Raw genomic sequence first — 17,019 nt, 5'->3', positions numbered from 1 at the left:
CCTGATGAAGTCCCAAACCTAGAGCGGGCAAGGCCAGAGGTTGAGGACCTCAACACACAAGTGTGTCTCGAGCTGCTCAGCAATCTCAGGGCTTTCCAAAATGGAAAGCAAATCCTGGCTCACTCAGAGGTAATCAACACTGAGGGCAAGCATGGTGGCTCAAAGCTATAATCCCAGCACTTTGGGAGGCCAAGGAGGCAAGATTCCTTGAGACCAGGAGTTTAAGACCAGCCTGGGCAACAAAGTGAGATTCTGTCTCTATCAATCACTCAATCAACCAACCAACCAATCAAGATTCAGTGAGTAAGCAGGCATACAAACCAAATGGCTCAACAGTACCAGATTTCTCAGTTATTCAAGAGACAAAAAACAAATGTTTAAAAAGCCTATGAAGGCCAGGCTCGGTGGCTCATGCCTGTAATCCAAGCACTTTGGAGGCCAAGGCAGGCGGATCACCTGAGGTCGGGAGTTCAAGACCAGCCTGACCAACATGGTGAAACGACGTCTTAAAAAAATTAATTAATTAAAATAAAATAAATAAATAAAAAGCCTATGAATCTTGCAGGTTTCAGAAGAGCAAATTAAGAGACAAATGCAAAGGAAATAAGTCTCTCCTTAAAGACTGACAATGTAGTAGGTAGAATAATGGCCTCCAAAGACGTCCATGCCCAAATCCCTGGGACCTGACAGTATGTTTCCTTATATGGTAAAAGGGACTTCACAGATGTGATTAAGTCTCCTGAGAAGTGGGGATTATTCAGGATCTTCTGGGTGGGCCCAATGTAATCACAGGAGCCCATAAAAGTGGACAGCCTTTCCCAGCTTTGGTCTGAGAGAGAGATGTTTATGGAAGGATGGTCAGAGAGGTGCTACGCTGCTCCTCTGCAGATGGAGGAAGGGGCCATAAGCTCGGGAATGTGGCCAGTCACCAGGAGCTGGAAAAGGCAAGAAAGCCAATTCTCCCCTAGAGCTTCCAGGAAAGTTGTGGCCCTGTTAAAACCTGATTTTAGCACAGTGAGACTCATTTCAGACTTCTGGCCTTCAGAACGGTAAGATAATAAATAGTCATTGTTTAAGTCAGTAAATGTGCGGTCACTTGTCACAGCAATGACAAGAAACAAGTATGACCAATTATACCACCAACCAGGAAAGTATGATGACCTTCAGTCTTATCAGTAAGCCCTTTGTTGCAGGCACAGATGCCCCAGAATGTCATGTCGAAGGAATGGTTTCAGAAAATCACCCTCCATATTCTCCAACCTAACCTGGGAAAAGTCATTTCAGTCATACACAGACAAAAGGCTGATAAATTCAGGAAAGTAAACAACCTTATGATTCTGTTCCTGGATCAGTCAGGGTTGTGACTTTGGGGACGCCATAGAAGACAGCCTAACTCTTGCTGCTTAGAATCCCACGACCTCAGCTCTGGAAGGAACGTCACAAAACCCCCTTGGGAAATGCAAGCTTCCTAATTCTTATGCTAAGAAAGGACCTTCTGACTCCACCCAAAAGATGCAACACAAGAGAGACCTGCAGCCCCAGCTCTAGCTGACCAAAATTGTTTTCCACATTGACTTTTAGGTACAGGAAAGTGGGAGAAATGTGGAGGAACTACAGCAAATGCGAAGGGAGAAAATGACAGTTCATGCTAGAATAGAGGCTGAACTATAAACAATTTTATGAACGTTACATTTGTGAACCATTTTAAATGTCATTGGAGGGAAGAACAGCCTGTGTCTCTAGCTGACTTATCCCAGAACATTCTTCTACCTTCCTTAATCACCTAGGGTTTTGACAGAACATTTGCAAGAAACTGGAACAACATATACTACAACATGGATGAAACTCAAATATGAAGTGAGAATCCAGGTGCAAAAGGTCACAAATCACATGATTCTGTATCTATGAAATATCCAGAATAAATAAATCCCATAGAGGGAGAAAGCAGATTCAGGGTTGCCACGGGGCTGGGGAGAAGGGGAAGGGACAGTGATGTCTTAACGGATACAGGGTCTCTTTTGGGAGTGATAAAACTGTTCAAAAATTAGCCAGTGGTGATGGTTGCACAACTTTGTAAATATATTAGGATTCCTGAATTATATATACACTTTAGAGGAATCAGTTGGGGGTATGCTCAGTAAAGTTGTCTTTAAAAAAGAGAAGAAGAAACTAGGATATTAGCCAATGAGTACAAGTCACTGCAAATGCAAAACTGAACCAACCTAAGGAGATAAGCCTCCTTCCAGAGCCTGGAATCCTCCAGGAATCCGTTCTACCACTTCTCCTGAGTAAAGAATCTGAAAGGAATGAACTGAGGTCAACAGCAAAGATAAGAAGCCAAGACCGGAGGTACCTGCAGAATGCGCTCGGGGACGAAGTGGAAAAGCAGGGCTTTATCAGCAAATCCATGAAGATGGTTTTGCAAGAACAAGTCCATAATAATTTAAAGCTGCTCTCTGTCAGTGAAAAGAGTCAAACTGTAAAATATTTGAAGAAATTTATTCTGAGCTAAATATGAGTGACCGTGGCCAGTGACGTGGCCCTCAGGAGATCCTGAGAACATGTGCCCAAGGCAGTTGGGGCACAGTTTGGTTTTATACATTTTAGGGAGACATGAGATATCAATCCAATACATTTAAGATATAGATTGGTTTGGTTCAGAAAGGTGGGACAACTCAAAGGGTGCGGTGGGGAACGGGGATCTAGGATAAAATTCTTCTGATTGGCAGTTGGTTGAAAGAGTTATTACTGGCCAGGCATGGTAGCTCATGCCTATAATCCCAACACTCTGGGAGGCCAAGGCAGGCAGACTGCTTGGGTCCAGGAGCTCGAGACCAGCCTGGGCAACATGGCAAAATTCTGTCTCTACAAAAAATACAAAAACTAGCCAGGTGTGGTAGCACACACCTGTAGTCCCAGCTGCTAGGGAGGCGGAGGTGAGAGGATTGCTTGAGACCAGGAGGTCAAGGTTACAGTGAGCTGTGATCGTGCCACCACACTCCAGCCTGGGCAACCGACCTTGTCTCAATATATTTAAAAAAAAAAAAAAAGCTATTATCAATAGAAATAAAAAGTTTGGGTTACCATAAGGGGTTGTAGAGACCTAGGTTTTATCACGCAGATGAAGCCTCCAGGTAGCAGGCTTCAGAGAGAATAGACTATAATTGTTTCTTATCAGACTTAAGGTCTGTGTTGATGTTGAATGCTGGTCCGTTATTCATGAATTCCAAAAGGGAGAAGGGCATAATGAAGCATGTCTGAAGCCCCTTCCTGTCATGGCCTGAACCAGTTTCTCAGGTTAACCTTGGAGTGCTCTGGTCTAGCGGAAGGAGTCCATTCAGATGGTTGACCAAAAGTATTACTGTTCCCAAACTTAAAAAAAAAAAAAAAAAAAGATGGTAACAAATACATTGATCATACACATCTTCTGGTAACTTTCTAGCTGCTCCAAGGCTTGTTAGATCAGACACCTGAAAGGCAAATTGGCCCCCTTTCGTGAATTGATTTGAGACCCGTTGATTTTGGCAGGGCAAGGGGATGAAGAAAGGATGGATTTTGTTTGCTTGTGAAAAGGCAAGCCTGATGACCAACTGTGCTTTGCCCAAAGATTCCAGGGGGCATAGCAGCACCTCAGAGCTCTTGGCACCAGGCACAGCTACAAACTCATTCCACGTGGGCAGGTGCTGACAGCACAGCACAGCCATTCCATCAGAAGGCCATCCCAGCATCTGCAGCAGAAGGCACAATTAGGCCCAATGAGGGCAGACTCCCATGTGGGGAAGTTTGTTTCTTGCTAACATCAGAACCTTCCTCACCTACTGCAACCTATTCTTGGTACTCGCCCCTTGCCATAAGGAAGCCATGCCCAGAAGCCCAAAAGAAGACCGATACATTCAACTACACAAAAATGGGAGCTTGATGCTCCCATTACAAGGCAAGGAATGGTCTAGAGGAGAAATACCTGGAAGAACTAACAAAGGATTAACTATCATAATTTACAAAGATTTCGTTTAGGGCAGCAGTCCTCGAAGTCTGTGTTGTCCTTGAGCCACTGGCACCAGCATCAGCTGGGAGCCCATTAGAAAGGCAGAGTCTTAGCCCCGCCTCTCATTCACTGAATCACAAACACTGGGGATGGGGCTTGCCACTCTGTGTTTTGGTTTTTCTGAGATTTGGGGGGAGTATTTTTGTAACAGGATCTTGTGCTCTATCACCCAGGCTGGAGTGCAGTGGCAGGATCACAGATCACTGCAGGCTTGAACACCCGGATTCAAGCGATTCTCCCACTGAAGCCTCTCGAGATGTTGGGACTACAAGTGCACACAACACCTGGCTATTTTATTTTATTTTATTTTGTAGTGCCAGGGTCTCCCTACATTGCTCAGGCTGGTCTCGAACTTCTCGGTTCAAGCTATCCTCCTGCCTCAGCCTTCCAAACTGCTGGAATTCCAGGCATGAGCCACCATGCCCAGATGTACTCTGTGTTTTAACAAGCTCTGCAGGTGGTTCTGATGTATGATGAAGTTTGAGAACCAGTATATGGCCATCTAAACATTTACAGTAGCATTATTCATAATTGTCACAATAAAAAACAAGAAAACAACCCAAACATCCAACAACTGTTGAATGGATAAACAAACCACGGTGCATCCATACAGGATGGAATCCTACCCAGCAATACAGAGGAATGAGTTAGGGACACGTGCAACAACATGAAGCCCCCAAATCATGATGCCAAGGGAAAGACACCAGGCAAAATAATGAGAACATACCATGTGATTTCAGTAATATAAAGAGCTAGAAAGTGCAAACTCTTCTAAAGTCACAGACCACCCACTAATGGCCGCCTGGGGAGAGGGGTATATAGGGAGAGGAGAGACATTACAGAAAAGCATGAGTCAACTTTGGAGAGTGATGGAAACATTCCTTATTTTGATTGCGGTGCTGGTTTCACAAGTAAGGGTGTGTATGTGTGTGTGTGAAAAAAACGGGCCAGGCACGGTGGCTCACACCTGTAATCCTAGCACATTGGAAGGCCACGAGGCAGGAGGATTACTTGAGCTCAGGAGTTTGAGACCAGCCTGGGTAACATAGGGAGCCCCCATCTCTACAAAAAATAAAAAATTATCCACGTGTGGTGGTGTGCACCTGTGGTCCCCACTACTCAGGAGGCCGAGGTGTGAATTTTCCTTGAGCCCAGAAGATTGAGACCAGCCTGGGCAACATAGGAAGACCTTGTCTCAAAACATATATATGTAAATAAACAAAGAAATAGAAAAAACAGATTAAAACTGTACACTTCATATATGTCCAGCTTACTGTACTTCAATATACCTCAGTAAAGATACAAAAATAAGGAAAGCAGATGGTGTGAAGCAAATAGGAGTCCATTTGGACAAAGATCCAAGACTACATATTAATATGTGTACAGCTGAAAGTGTTAGAAAAACATCTACACTGTTGCACTCCAGACTGAATGCTGGCGATTCTGCCAGAGGGGAAGGAAGGGAGAACTCTCCACTGCTTGGGTTCTTTGAAATTCACATAGAATCAGTGTCACCTGGGGAGGGATTCGCTTGGGGCAGGCAAATAGACCTCAAAGAAACCCGCACAGGAGTTTGTTAAGAGGACAGATCAGGGCTTGCTGGAGGGTGGAACGCAGAGGCAGGCAAGCTTCAGGAGAAGGGAGGAAAAGGCCCAGCTAGGTCAGAGGACAGAAGGAGGGTCAGCCCTTGTTGGGGGGAGTTAGGTAAAGAAGGAAGGCAAATGTGGGCACTTGTTCTCCAGGGAATAGACACAGATGAACGTGTCCACCAGATCAAAGCCAAGGGGCACTCCCGGTTTCTCCATCTACACAGTCATTTCATTGTTCATTTGTAAATGAATACTTCTGAAGGGTTTGAAAGTCACTTTTTTCTTCTAAAGTCTTGTTGGTCTTTTTTGTTTTAGAAAAAAAATCCCTATTTCCATAGAATGTATGACAACTAAAAGATGCTTGTGTTACTTTCAAAGCCCCATGGGATTTTTTTTCCTTCAACTTCGTTATGTCTTCATGGAGGATTTAAGTACCTCATTTACAGCTACCACCAGGTGCAAAGCTTCTGAAGCAGGGTTTCTTAATTTCTGCAGTGCTGACCTTTTGGGGCTGGATTACTCTGCTGGGAGAAGAGGGGACCTTCCCCTGCATGGCAGGAGGCCATCCCTGGCCTCCATGCCAAGAGCACACCTTCCTCACTTTTTTTTAGACGGAGTTTCACTCTTGTTGCCCAGGCTGGAGTGCAATGGCGTGATCTCAGCTCACTGCAACCCCCACTTCCCAGGTTCAAGTAATTCTCCTGCTTCAGCCTCCCGAGTAGCTGGGATTACAGGCGTGTGCCACCACACCCAGCTAATTTTTGTATTTTTAGTAAAGACGGGGTTTCACCATGTTGGTCAGGCTGGTCTTGAACTTCTGACCTCATGATCTGCCCACCTCACCCTCCCAAAGTGTTGGGATTACAGGCGTGAGCCACGGCGCCTGGCCTCCTCACTTATAACAACCAAAACTGTTCCCTGGTAGCAAAACTGTAACCACCTGATGGGTTCTTCCTGTGGCTACATAAAAACCATGGCATTTTAGTAGAGTAAAAGTTAATAGACACAAGGCCTGCCACGCTACTTGGGAGATGGAATAACTAAGGGAAAGGCAATAATTAAGGGAAATAAATAATTAAGAGAAAGGCAAGATGGGGGGGTGAGTTAGCTCATATCTCTTTCACTGTCATCATTCTCTCACTGATACAATTTTTACAAAGGTGGTTTCAATCCCCACTTTGGCTTTCAGATACCTTATTCTTAAGGTGCTGGCTATAGAGACAGAAAAAGGGTGATGACCATTCTGGATTCTTCCTGCTGACAGGAGGCATAGTTGCAGGGGTTGGTCCTAGGGGAATAGGAGTGAACCCACTGCTTTGCAGCTACCTGCATGTACTCATGAGTGTATGACAAAGATGTTAATGTTCTCGCTCATAGTTTTAGTACAGCACTTATATCAACAGTTGACTATAGCTTGTTAGAAAGAGAGACTGCAATAAACAGGAAAGAGTACATTTAAATATACTGTTTCATATCTTTTTAGCCAGTGTCCAAGTCCTAAGACTATATCAGTTAAACAGCTGTTTCCCAGATCAGGAGGTGGCACTGCAGATGGGCTAAGCCTCTGTAAGAGGCATTTCCATAGACACAGAAGAAAAACAAAGATTAACACTGGGCACAATTTATCCAGACATTAAACTCAAAACAACTTTAGTTACAGAGGAGAATGTGGTGGCAATCTAACATGCTGTTCTCTCGTAATAAGCTTCAGCTTGCAGGGCCTCAGGAAAGAGGAAGCAGCAATGTCATTGAGGCCAAGTTAGAAAGAAATGAAAGAAAAATCTGAAAGCATTACAGCTAGTGCTCGACTTACGACCACGGTCGGGACCGCAGACCAGTCGTAACGCGATTTGGTTGTAAGTTGAGTAGGCTATATGTACAGTTGAAAAGGTGCACGCGGAGAAGGTAGTGCTGCCGGAAGCTGGTCCGCACTGTCATATGCCCAGCTGGGCAACGTTTGCGCTGCCAGACGCGGAGCAGTCGTGGCTAGAGATTGTGGTCATAAACTCGAATGGTCGTAAGTTGCATAGGTGGTAAGTCAATCGATACCTATAGTTTGGGGACTTGTAGGCCAGAAAGAATTCAGGAGTCAGTCCTAATGACAGAAAATAATAAAAATTCAAAAACAGTGAACAAGACTATATTCTAACAACAGGTGTTCTATCGTTTTTTTTCTGAAACATAATTTCTCTCTCCAGTCTCTATTTTTACTAAAGACAAATCACAGTAGGACTAATTTATCTGCAAAATAAGTTTTATTCTTACTATACTTGGCCTGAGTGTTTGCATAAAGTCAGCAAGAACAATTATTTGCCATATAGGCTCCTTTTAAAAGTTGGCTTTGCTGGAACTTTATTCCATAAGAAATCTCAGATTAGACTTCAAAGCCTTTAGCTCAGCCACGGATTTATCTGTGCCTGCAAATACTTGCATTAATTGGGTGAATTAATCACCTCAAGGGCCCAAGATAACTTGGGGCTCCTGAAACTGTCAGAAAGTGACATTCTTTACTTAGGAACCTGTCCAGGGACTGTGTAGACAAGGTATGAGGCCACCTTACCCAAGCGGCTTTTATTGGCTCTATAAGTCAACTTTGATTCCTTAAAGCAATCTGAAAGTATGCCATTCCAATCAAAGCTTTGGTAAAATAACCAGTGTCTCCAATTGTGTCCTGCTACAAAAGAAAACAGATTTTTATTTAACTTATACAAATAACTATACTGCTATAAATTAAGTATACATGCCAACAGTTTTCAAATCCTAGAGAAATCAGGTAAAGAGAGAGATATGCTTCAGATTTTGTTAAGAAGAGCATACTTTATTCCAACTGTTAAAAGCTGTAAATAGCTCAAAAGAAAGAAAGGTTTTCTGGACTCTGAAAAACAAAAGAATTAGCAGTGTTTCAGACAAAAAGCCATAAAAAGATTGTTTTGGTCTTCCATTAATTCAGTCTATGTAATTAACTCCTGTTCTGCTCAATATCCATGAACACATTAGCTCTTAAAGGGAGCCTTGGAAGCTTTTCCCTCTATTTTAACGTCACAGTCTCCAAAGTTATCAGAAAACTATCAGAGTCCTATAGCTGATTATAAAACCATCTTGAAAATAACCAAAGTAAAACAATTGTGGATACAAAAGTTTCAGAACAGCCACAGTTAAGGTCTGGTCATCTCTGTGGCATACAACAATTTAACATAACAATCATAATTATTACCGATAACATATACTAAGACATATCAGAATTACAGGAAATCTTAAACAATTCTAGAACACACACCAATAGCACATTCATACAAATACAGTCCAAAGAAAGCCAAACACTACTGCATACTTCAGAATGCTTTTAATACGTGAAATAAGCCAAATATGTCTCTTTTGGACTTTAGAGTATTTAAATATCTGGAAGGTTAACCAGATTTTTTAAAAAGGGCTTAATTTAGATTTTGACTTTGGAAAGTTCTATCAAATATCAAAGGTTTAAACACTTGATATTACAAAATAAAATCCCAGGTCACTAGAAGTCATTTATGTAGCCATAATGATAACTCAAGAATTTTTCAAAGGCAAAAATCTTCACTCACTGATAGAGGGGAAACTCAACTTTACAAACAGGACAAAATAAAGACACTATGAGGCCAACTGAATCTGTCTCCTCTCTCCTCGTTTTTCTGTCATTTATTCAAAAAAGTCAAACAAAAAAAATATTCAAACTACAGAAAAACTAAATAATCCCCTTCAAATCTTAGCCAACTTGTTCATACCCACAGAACTTCCTTTACAAGATTAACCCTTTACAAACCTTTTTCAACTCGCTTAAACTTTTAGTTTTGTCCCATCACTCTTTTAAGATGATTCTTAAAATCCTCTGAACTAGACAAAATTACATTCCCTTTTAAAAAAAACCATATTCCCATGCCTTCTTATAGCCACCCACAAAACACATTCTACTTTCCGGCCAGGCGAGGTGGGTCACGCCAATAATCCGAGCACTTTGGGAGGCCGAGGCAGGTGGATCACCTGAGGGAGGGAGTTCCAGACCAGCCTGTCCAACATGGAGAAACCACATCTCTACTAAAAATATAAAACTAGCTGGGCGTGGTGGTACATGTCAATAATCCCAGTTACAAGGGAGGCTGAGGCGAGAGAATCACTTGAACCCAGGAGGCAGAGTCAAGATCTCACCATTGCACTCCAGCCTGGGCAAGAAGAGTAAAATTCCACCTCAAAAAATAAAGAAAAAAAAAAAAAACCCACATTCTACTTTCCTTCTATATCTTGCATGTAAAACTGCTTATCAAATAAAAATAAAAAACAAACAAACAAAAAGCTGTTTCTCCAGTAGTCTTAACTATACGTGTTACAATCTTAACTTTTAGCAACTTTTGTTTCTTGTGAAAAACCTGGTAAGTAAGCAATTTTAACCATGTATGAAACTGCAGAACCCATGACTCTTCCCAGCCTGGTCAGAGGAGAGGACCTGGCTAACCCCATGTGTCCTCAGGCCTTACCTAGAATCTAATGGCTGTAAAACAGACAAGTCAAACAATTATTAAAAGTCATAGAAGCAGTTTATGACCTTAAAACATCTAGCAAAGAGTATCTGACCTGCCTGATATAGACAAAATGTGTGAACTCTGAAGACACTTTTATTTTACTTTACAAATAATCTTTAAACTGTCTTTATTTTTGAAAGATCAGAGTCATGTGATCTAAAAGGCATTAAAAAAGAAACCCACGCCGGGCGCGGTGGCTCACGCCTGTAATCCCAGCACTTTGGGAGGCTGAGGCGGGTGGATCATAAGGTCAAGAGATCGAGACCATCCTGGTCAACATGGTGAAACCCCGTCTCTACTAAAAATACAAAAAATTAGCTGGGCATGGTGGCACGTGCCTGTAATCCCAGCTACTCAGGAGGCTGAGGCAGGAGAATTGCCTGAACCCAGGAGGCGGAGGTTGCGGTGAGCCGAGATCGCGCCATTGCACTCCAGCCTGGGTAATGTGAGTGAAACTCCAACTCAAAAAAAAAAAAAAAAAAAAAAAAAAAAGAAACCCACATTCTACTTTCCTTCTATATCTTGCATGTAAAACTGTTTCTCAAATAAAAATAAAAAACAAACAAAAAACTGTTTCTCCAGTAGTCTCAACTATACGTGTTACAATCTTCCATGTTTCTGACAATGTTTAAGTGCTTATTTTAAGCCAATTACTATTATTATTTTTCTTTTTTTTTTTTTTTTTTTTTTTTTGAGACAGATTCTCCACCTGTTGCCCAGGCTGGGTTGCCTTTGAACCTCCACTCCCGGGTTCAAGCGATTCTCCTGCCTCAGCCTCCTGAGTAGCTGCGATTACAGGTGCATGCCACCACGCCTGGCTAATTTTTGTATTTTTAGTAGAGACAGGGTTTCACCATGTTGGTCAGGCTGGTCTCGAACTCCTGACCTCATGATCCACCTGCCTCAACCTCCCAAAGTGCTGGGATTACAGGCATGAGCCACCACGCCTGTCCTAAGCCAATTATTTAGAGCTGTTTTATATAAACATTACATAACAAAGATAAATACACAAAAAGAAATGAATCAAGACAGAATTCCATTGATAGAAGTGTTTAAAGGGAGAACAGGGGCTTTAAAACAGTCTCTGTACACATACAGCCCAAATATCAGCTTTAATTAAGTCAATTTCTAACTACAGAGCTCTCAAAAGAAAAATCATTTTGAAATCTCTTTTTACCAGATTTCAGCCAGGACATTTCTGACTTTTGAAGCTTTTACTTAAAGAGAACTTCCTATGTGAAATCAATAAGCCTTACCTAAGGGGATGGGTTAAGCATGAACGCAAGAGGTATCTCCAAAGAGCTGGTAAGCAATTTTTAAAAGATCTAGAGTCTCCCTAAAGGTAGTTCAGAGAAAAGAAAATTCAAGACAAGTAATCAGAAGCTGTCTATGGAGGGGAAAAGAATCAATAAATGGCAAAAGTCCCAGAAGTATCAAACCACAAAGGACTTGCTCCCAAAGCCCAGAAATGAACCCAGGCCACCACTGTGGGAGGGCAAAGCTTTAGCAACTGACCTGCAGCACAAGGTCATTGCTATTGCATTTCCCAGAAGTCTAGAGCATTTTCAAGCTTTCAAAGGATTTTAACTGCTCAAGAGAATTTGCAAAGACTAGCTATGTCACTATGATGCATCGTTCTTTTAATTTAACCTTTCTCTTTTCATGGTATACCCAGTTTCAACAGCAACTCAATCCAAAAAGTCTGTTTAAGTCCTTTTGATAATTTTCCAGATTTTTACCATATAAGCAAAAGGTATTTTTGGAAAGGAGGTAGAGGAGGCATCTCCATGATCCCTAAAAATTCACTCCCAGCCTCATAGGCATGGGATTTTTTAAGACAAAACTCACCCAAGGGCTTGACACATTGAGGATGAAGAAAGCACTGAGTCTTCTCCAACTCCCAGTTCTCGTGGACTGGCTGCCTGAAATGAACTCAAAAATTCTTGCCCTTCAGATGGTGGAGACCAAGAGAGAGTACCCCCACATGGTCACAAAATCATGCTCTTAAGGACATAAAACAAGAGGAAACCTTCAGCAGCTGGTATTCCAGGAACCTATGGCAAAGTTCGTAACTGACCAGCCTATAGGGCCAATGTGAGCAGCAGGCTTATAGGGGTCCTTGGCCCACATTCTACCCTGTGGTGCCCCTCTTTATGACAGAGCGGCACAGAAAGACAAATTCATAGAACAATATAAACCAGATTTGCTACAGCCTCAGACTAGCCTCACATATACTTTTCTCATTAATAAACAGTGAGTTTTACCATTCACTCAACAGGCCTGCAGAGGCCAGAAGCCTGATTGGTAAGAAATTCTTACCCTTTTGCCAGCATACCACATTTCTGGCTCCCTGTCCCTGAGCAGCCCTCACGACTCTGTTCACTGCACCACAGTCACAAAGGAAAATCACCTTTTTCCATTTCACAGAACCACCGGCAAAAGCCTCTGAATTTTGCAAGATGCCGCACAATGGGGTGCATGGGGGAACCTAATTCACATTTTCCATCCCAGTCGAAGCAAAATACACATCACAAAACACACTAGTCACCTAGATCCACACCCAATATTGAGCTGCCCCTGTTGGTCCCTGTCATCACTGATCCATTCAAGGTGGGGACAGATGACCTCCAACTGAGAGTTCAAGGCATGGTGTCTGAGCAAGATGAAGAGGGGCCCATCACCCCTCTTCGGGCCCGTTGAGCCTCAGCTAACAATTCCATCAGGGCTCAATGAATGTGACCGGACAAATAAGGAAAGTTCTGAATGAGGCCTGCTGGATTTCTGTCGGCTGTTCTTCAGAGACCCCTCCACATGCACAAACACACAGAACAGAAGCAGGATGGACAGAGGCCTTCCACACCTACTAAGCATCCGTGATGCAGCCAGTCCCTGTGACAGGGCTACATGTCCACCTGACAGGTTCTAGACTATCTTCCCACTGCAATTAGACCTGTGCACCAAGGGTCGACAGAGCCTCACCAGCAGAGACAGCACCAAATACAGCCTTCAGCTAAACAAGCAACTGCCAAAGCTGACCTCCAGGTCCATCACACTGGTGAGGACTGAGGAACCACGGGCAGGGGATCCCAGATGAGCACCCAATTTTGTAATAGGGTTTCTCCTTCCTGCTTCATAAAGAAAGACCATGGCACTGTAGTAGAGAAAGAGTTTAATAGCCACAAGGCCTTCCATGCTACCTGGGAGATGGAGTCCGTATTCAAATCAAGTCATCCAAGTTCGCAGGTTAGGGGTAAAGGCAGTTTGGAAGAAAGGGTGGGGGTAGCTAGGCTTGCTGCTGATTGGTTGGGGCAGAGATGAAATCATATGGTGTTAAAGCTGTCCTCCATGGGCTGAATGGCTTCTAGGTGGGGCCACAGGAGGGGGTCCAGGTGGAACCATGGTTGTCAGACATGGAAAAAACCTGAAAAGATATCTGAAAAGGCCAATCTTAGGTTCTACAACAGTGATGTTATCTGCAGGAGTAAGTGGGAATTTGCATATTTGACAATCTGGCAATGGTTTATATCTTTGCCTTAGCAGGAATCAGGCTCCTCTCTTCCCCCATCCTGATGGCCACCCATTAGCATTACAGTTTGGGGCAAGTTTTGAGTTTAGAGCAAGGCCTATTATCATTTAAATGGTAGCCTAAAAGTCCTCCAAAGTTCACTTGGCCCAATAGCCCAGGAATAATTAAGGGAAAGGTAAGATGGGGGATGGGTTAGCTTAACTTACTGTTATAATTTTCTCACTGACATAATTTTTGCAAAGACAGTTTCAAAACTGCCTTGGGTTGAGGACCATAGAGCAGAGGTATATCCTGGGAAAACATCCAACTTCCCTCCAAGGCTGAGGTTCACAGGCAGGTGCTTTCAAGATGGAAGCACAGGGGATGTATGCCCTGGGGTCCTGTGCTCAGCTCTCCAGGGACTTATGCCACCTTTCTACAGGTAGCTCTTTTCCCACCTCCTTTATGCACTATTTCCCACTGTTAATACGCAAATAATGAGCTCCTCCTGTATGCCAAAGTCCCAGCTAATTACTTCCCATAAGGTTTCACATTTAGAGCCTGCAACAAGTCCACAGTTATCCTGATTTTACAGATGACGAAGCTGAGGCACAATGCCTGTTATACTATTATACTTGCCTTCTTTCCCCTTTCCCCACCTTCCTCTTCTGGGGAGGAGGGGGCGGAAGGTGAAGTCACTAATCAGGTCTCACCATCCGGGAAGTTAGGCCAAGCACAGCGATACTCGTTCTTGGAAAAACAACTCTAAAATATCCACAAAACAGGAATCTATAGAGACCTAGGAAGGAGATTCATGGTGGCCCGTGTCCGGGAGGTGGGAGCAGAAATGGGTGACTACTGAGCAGGAGCAATCTCATTGGGAATTGAAAATCTTCTAAAACTGGACCATGGTGATGTCTACACAACCCAGCATATTTCCTAAAAATCACTGAATGCCACACCTCAAAGAGGTGACTTTTATGGCATGTCATTTATAGGTCAATAACAATGTTTAAGAAAACTGACTTAAGTCAGACTCAAGAGTTCTAAGTTAAAGGACATATCACTACAAGCTGACATCTTGGCAAGTGAAGGGCAAACATTTATCGCAAAGCCAAATGGAACAAAGTAACACAGAGCTTGCAAAAGGAATGACTGCCTAACCTGAATACACAATGTATCCTAGTCAACTCCAGGAGATACAGAAAGCCACACACCAGCAACTGCCCAACCCAGTGGTGTGGACAGAAGAATTTCCACTCCAATGAACATCTGGGCCACCAGAAACCCATACAGAAAAATATATTTGTTGTCCAAATATAGAACAGTGAATGGAAAAGCAAACAAAACAGGAAATTAGAGAAGGTTGAACATTTACTTTTGGATAGCCAACTACGAATCCAGCCCAAACTTCCCTTACAGCAAACGCCATGCAGAAAAGTGGGATTAATGATCCCGGGGCTTGGTCCTCTGTTGTGCCAGACACATATCATAAAGAAAGGAAAAATTCAAAAAGGATAACTTACCCTGTGTTTTTATTATGCTTAAAAACAAACTAGGAAATAATGAAAACATACAAAATCTTGTTGCAACTAACTTGTCTAAAAACATGTCCAGGATATTCAAAAAATTACAAAACATAACTAGAAACTATCTAACTACTGGGCAGATACAAGCAGTACTGACTGAGATAAAAATGAAATGTTTCCATGAGCTAATCTTATTCTATATTTAGTTTGATTACACTAATGTAATTAACTAAGGTTATATAATTTTGCTAACTTCAAATTTTCAATTATAAAGCCTCACATACAATTATCTGAAATAAAATTGATTTTTTATTTTGGTAGAAAGATGAAAACGGTTAACTTTAATAACCCTATCTTCCTAATAAGAAGTTACTCCCTTCAGTGATATAAATTATGTAGACGGTGCTTCAACAATGCTCTAAACTTCGTTTTCATAGTCTCTTTCAAGGTTAGTGTACTCACAGCTTCCATGTCCCGGGCGCTTTTATCATTTGGCCTTCCTATTCTCCTACATACCTCTGTGCCTCAAACTCACAGAAACTATACCTAGGCAGCTGCCCTTTGCAAGCACAGAAGTGTGCACTTAGGAAATAAAGTCAACTCTGGTGCAGGCTTCAGAGATCAGCCTGCTTAGGGTCATTCTCTAAGATACGCTTCTGCGATATTATATAGGGTGAATTGGATGGCAAATAAGCAAATGAATAATTATGAGTGTCGTCACTCAACAACAAAGACAGAGCCGGGAGCGGTGGCTCAAGCCTGTAATCCCAGCACTTTGGGAGGCCAAGGCGGGTGGATCACGAGGTCAAGAGATCGAGACCATCCTGGTCAACATGGTGAAACCCCGTCTCTACTAAAAATACAAAACATTAGCTGGGCATGGTGGTGCGTGCCTGTAATCCCAGCTACTCAGGAGGCTGGGGCAGGAGAATTGCCTGAACCCAGGAGGCGGAGGTTGCGGTGAGCCGAGATCGTGCCATTGCACTCCAGCCTGGGTGACAAGAGCAAAACTCCGTCTCAAAAAAAAAAAACAAAAAACAAAAAAAAAACAAAGAAAAGGATTCCAGTTCACAGCTGAAGCAACTCAGTGGTTTCTCACTGACCTGCTTCCATTATGAAGTCAAGACCTGTCTAAGGCTGAAAGCGTCTGACTAAAAGCAAAATACATTGTGCCATCTCTTTACTCTTACAGCGGTTGGGCTGTGGGGGCAGATAAGGCATATTCCCAAATATACTCTGCGTCTGCTTTACACTTCATTATAATTAAATTTCTTGCTGGGGCCTAAATGCATTGGTCTCTGGAGAGTGGAGACAGGTGCATAAATCTAGATGGTGAAAAATTCAACTTCTTGTTTCTCCTCTGTCTTGACAGTGAGTGCCTTCTGAGTATTACTATAAAGAGAGGCAACAGGTTTTTTAAAAAGTAGACATAAATATTTCAGTTTATCAAAGGACAAATGGATGTCTACACAGATTCTGATAAGCATTAATCATGGTCGGATGAGGTATCCTGTCGGTACGTGGAAATCTATAAGTACTGCTCCCTGTAGGCTTTTTAATGCGCTGCACGTGTATATGAGCATCATTTCATATAACAAAGTTATGTTGCGAATTCAATATTCACAAAGGAGAAAACAGATTCAAACACCAAAAATTACACAAAAACACTAAAGCTGACACATCAATCCTCTCAAGTTAAACAAACTAAAAACTGGTCTGGAAACCTGGAACTACTTGAGGTTGGCGTTTCATCTTGTGAACACCAAACCTTCAGCCATTCTAAGCAAATGAGCTCAGC

The 17,019-nt window shown here is 42.6% G+C and overlaps 1 protein-coding gene across 5 annotated transcripts in view; it reads right to left on the bottom strand.

Annotated features, from left to right (window-relative positions):
* The window catches only part of TBL1X (transducin beta like 1 X-linked), a 250,547-nt gene that overhangs the window by 221,600 nt on the left and 11,928 nt on the right, over window positions 1-17,019 (bottom strand). The window contains exon 1 of one of the 5 annotated variants that reach the window (XM_032285871.1): window positions 8,375-9,710. The exons of the other annotated variants lie outside the window; for them this stretch is intronic. The gene's annotated coding sequence lies outside the window, so the exon portion shown is untranslated. Of the gene's footprint in view, window positions 1-8,374; window positions 9,711-17,019 lie in introns of those variants that run through there. 5 annotated transcript variants of the gene reach the window in all.

The sequence above is a fragment of the Sapajus apella genome, unplaced genomic scaffold (genome assembly GCF_009761245.1).
Source record: "Sapajus apella isolate SASKATOON/1434 unplaced genomic scaffold, GSC_monkey_1.0 scaffold17, whole genome shotgun sequence".
NCBI lineage: Eukaryota > Metazoa > Chordata > Mammalia > Primates > Cebidae > Sapajus > Sapajus apella.
Note: the sequence above shows the minus strand (reverse complement) of the source record. Positions and strands in the feature narration are given on the sequence as shown.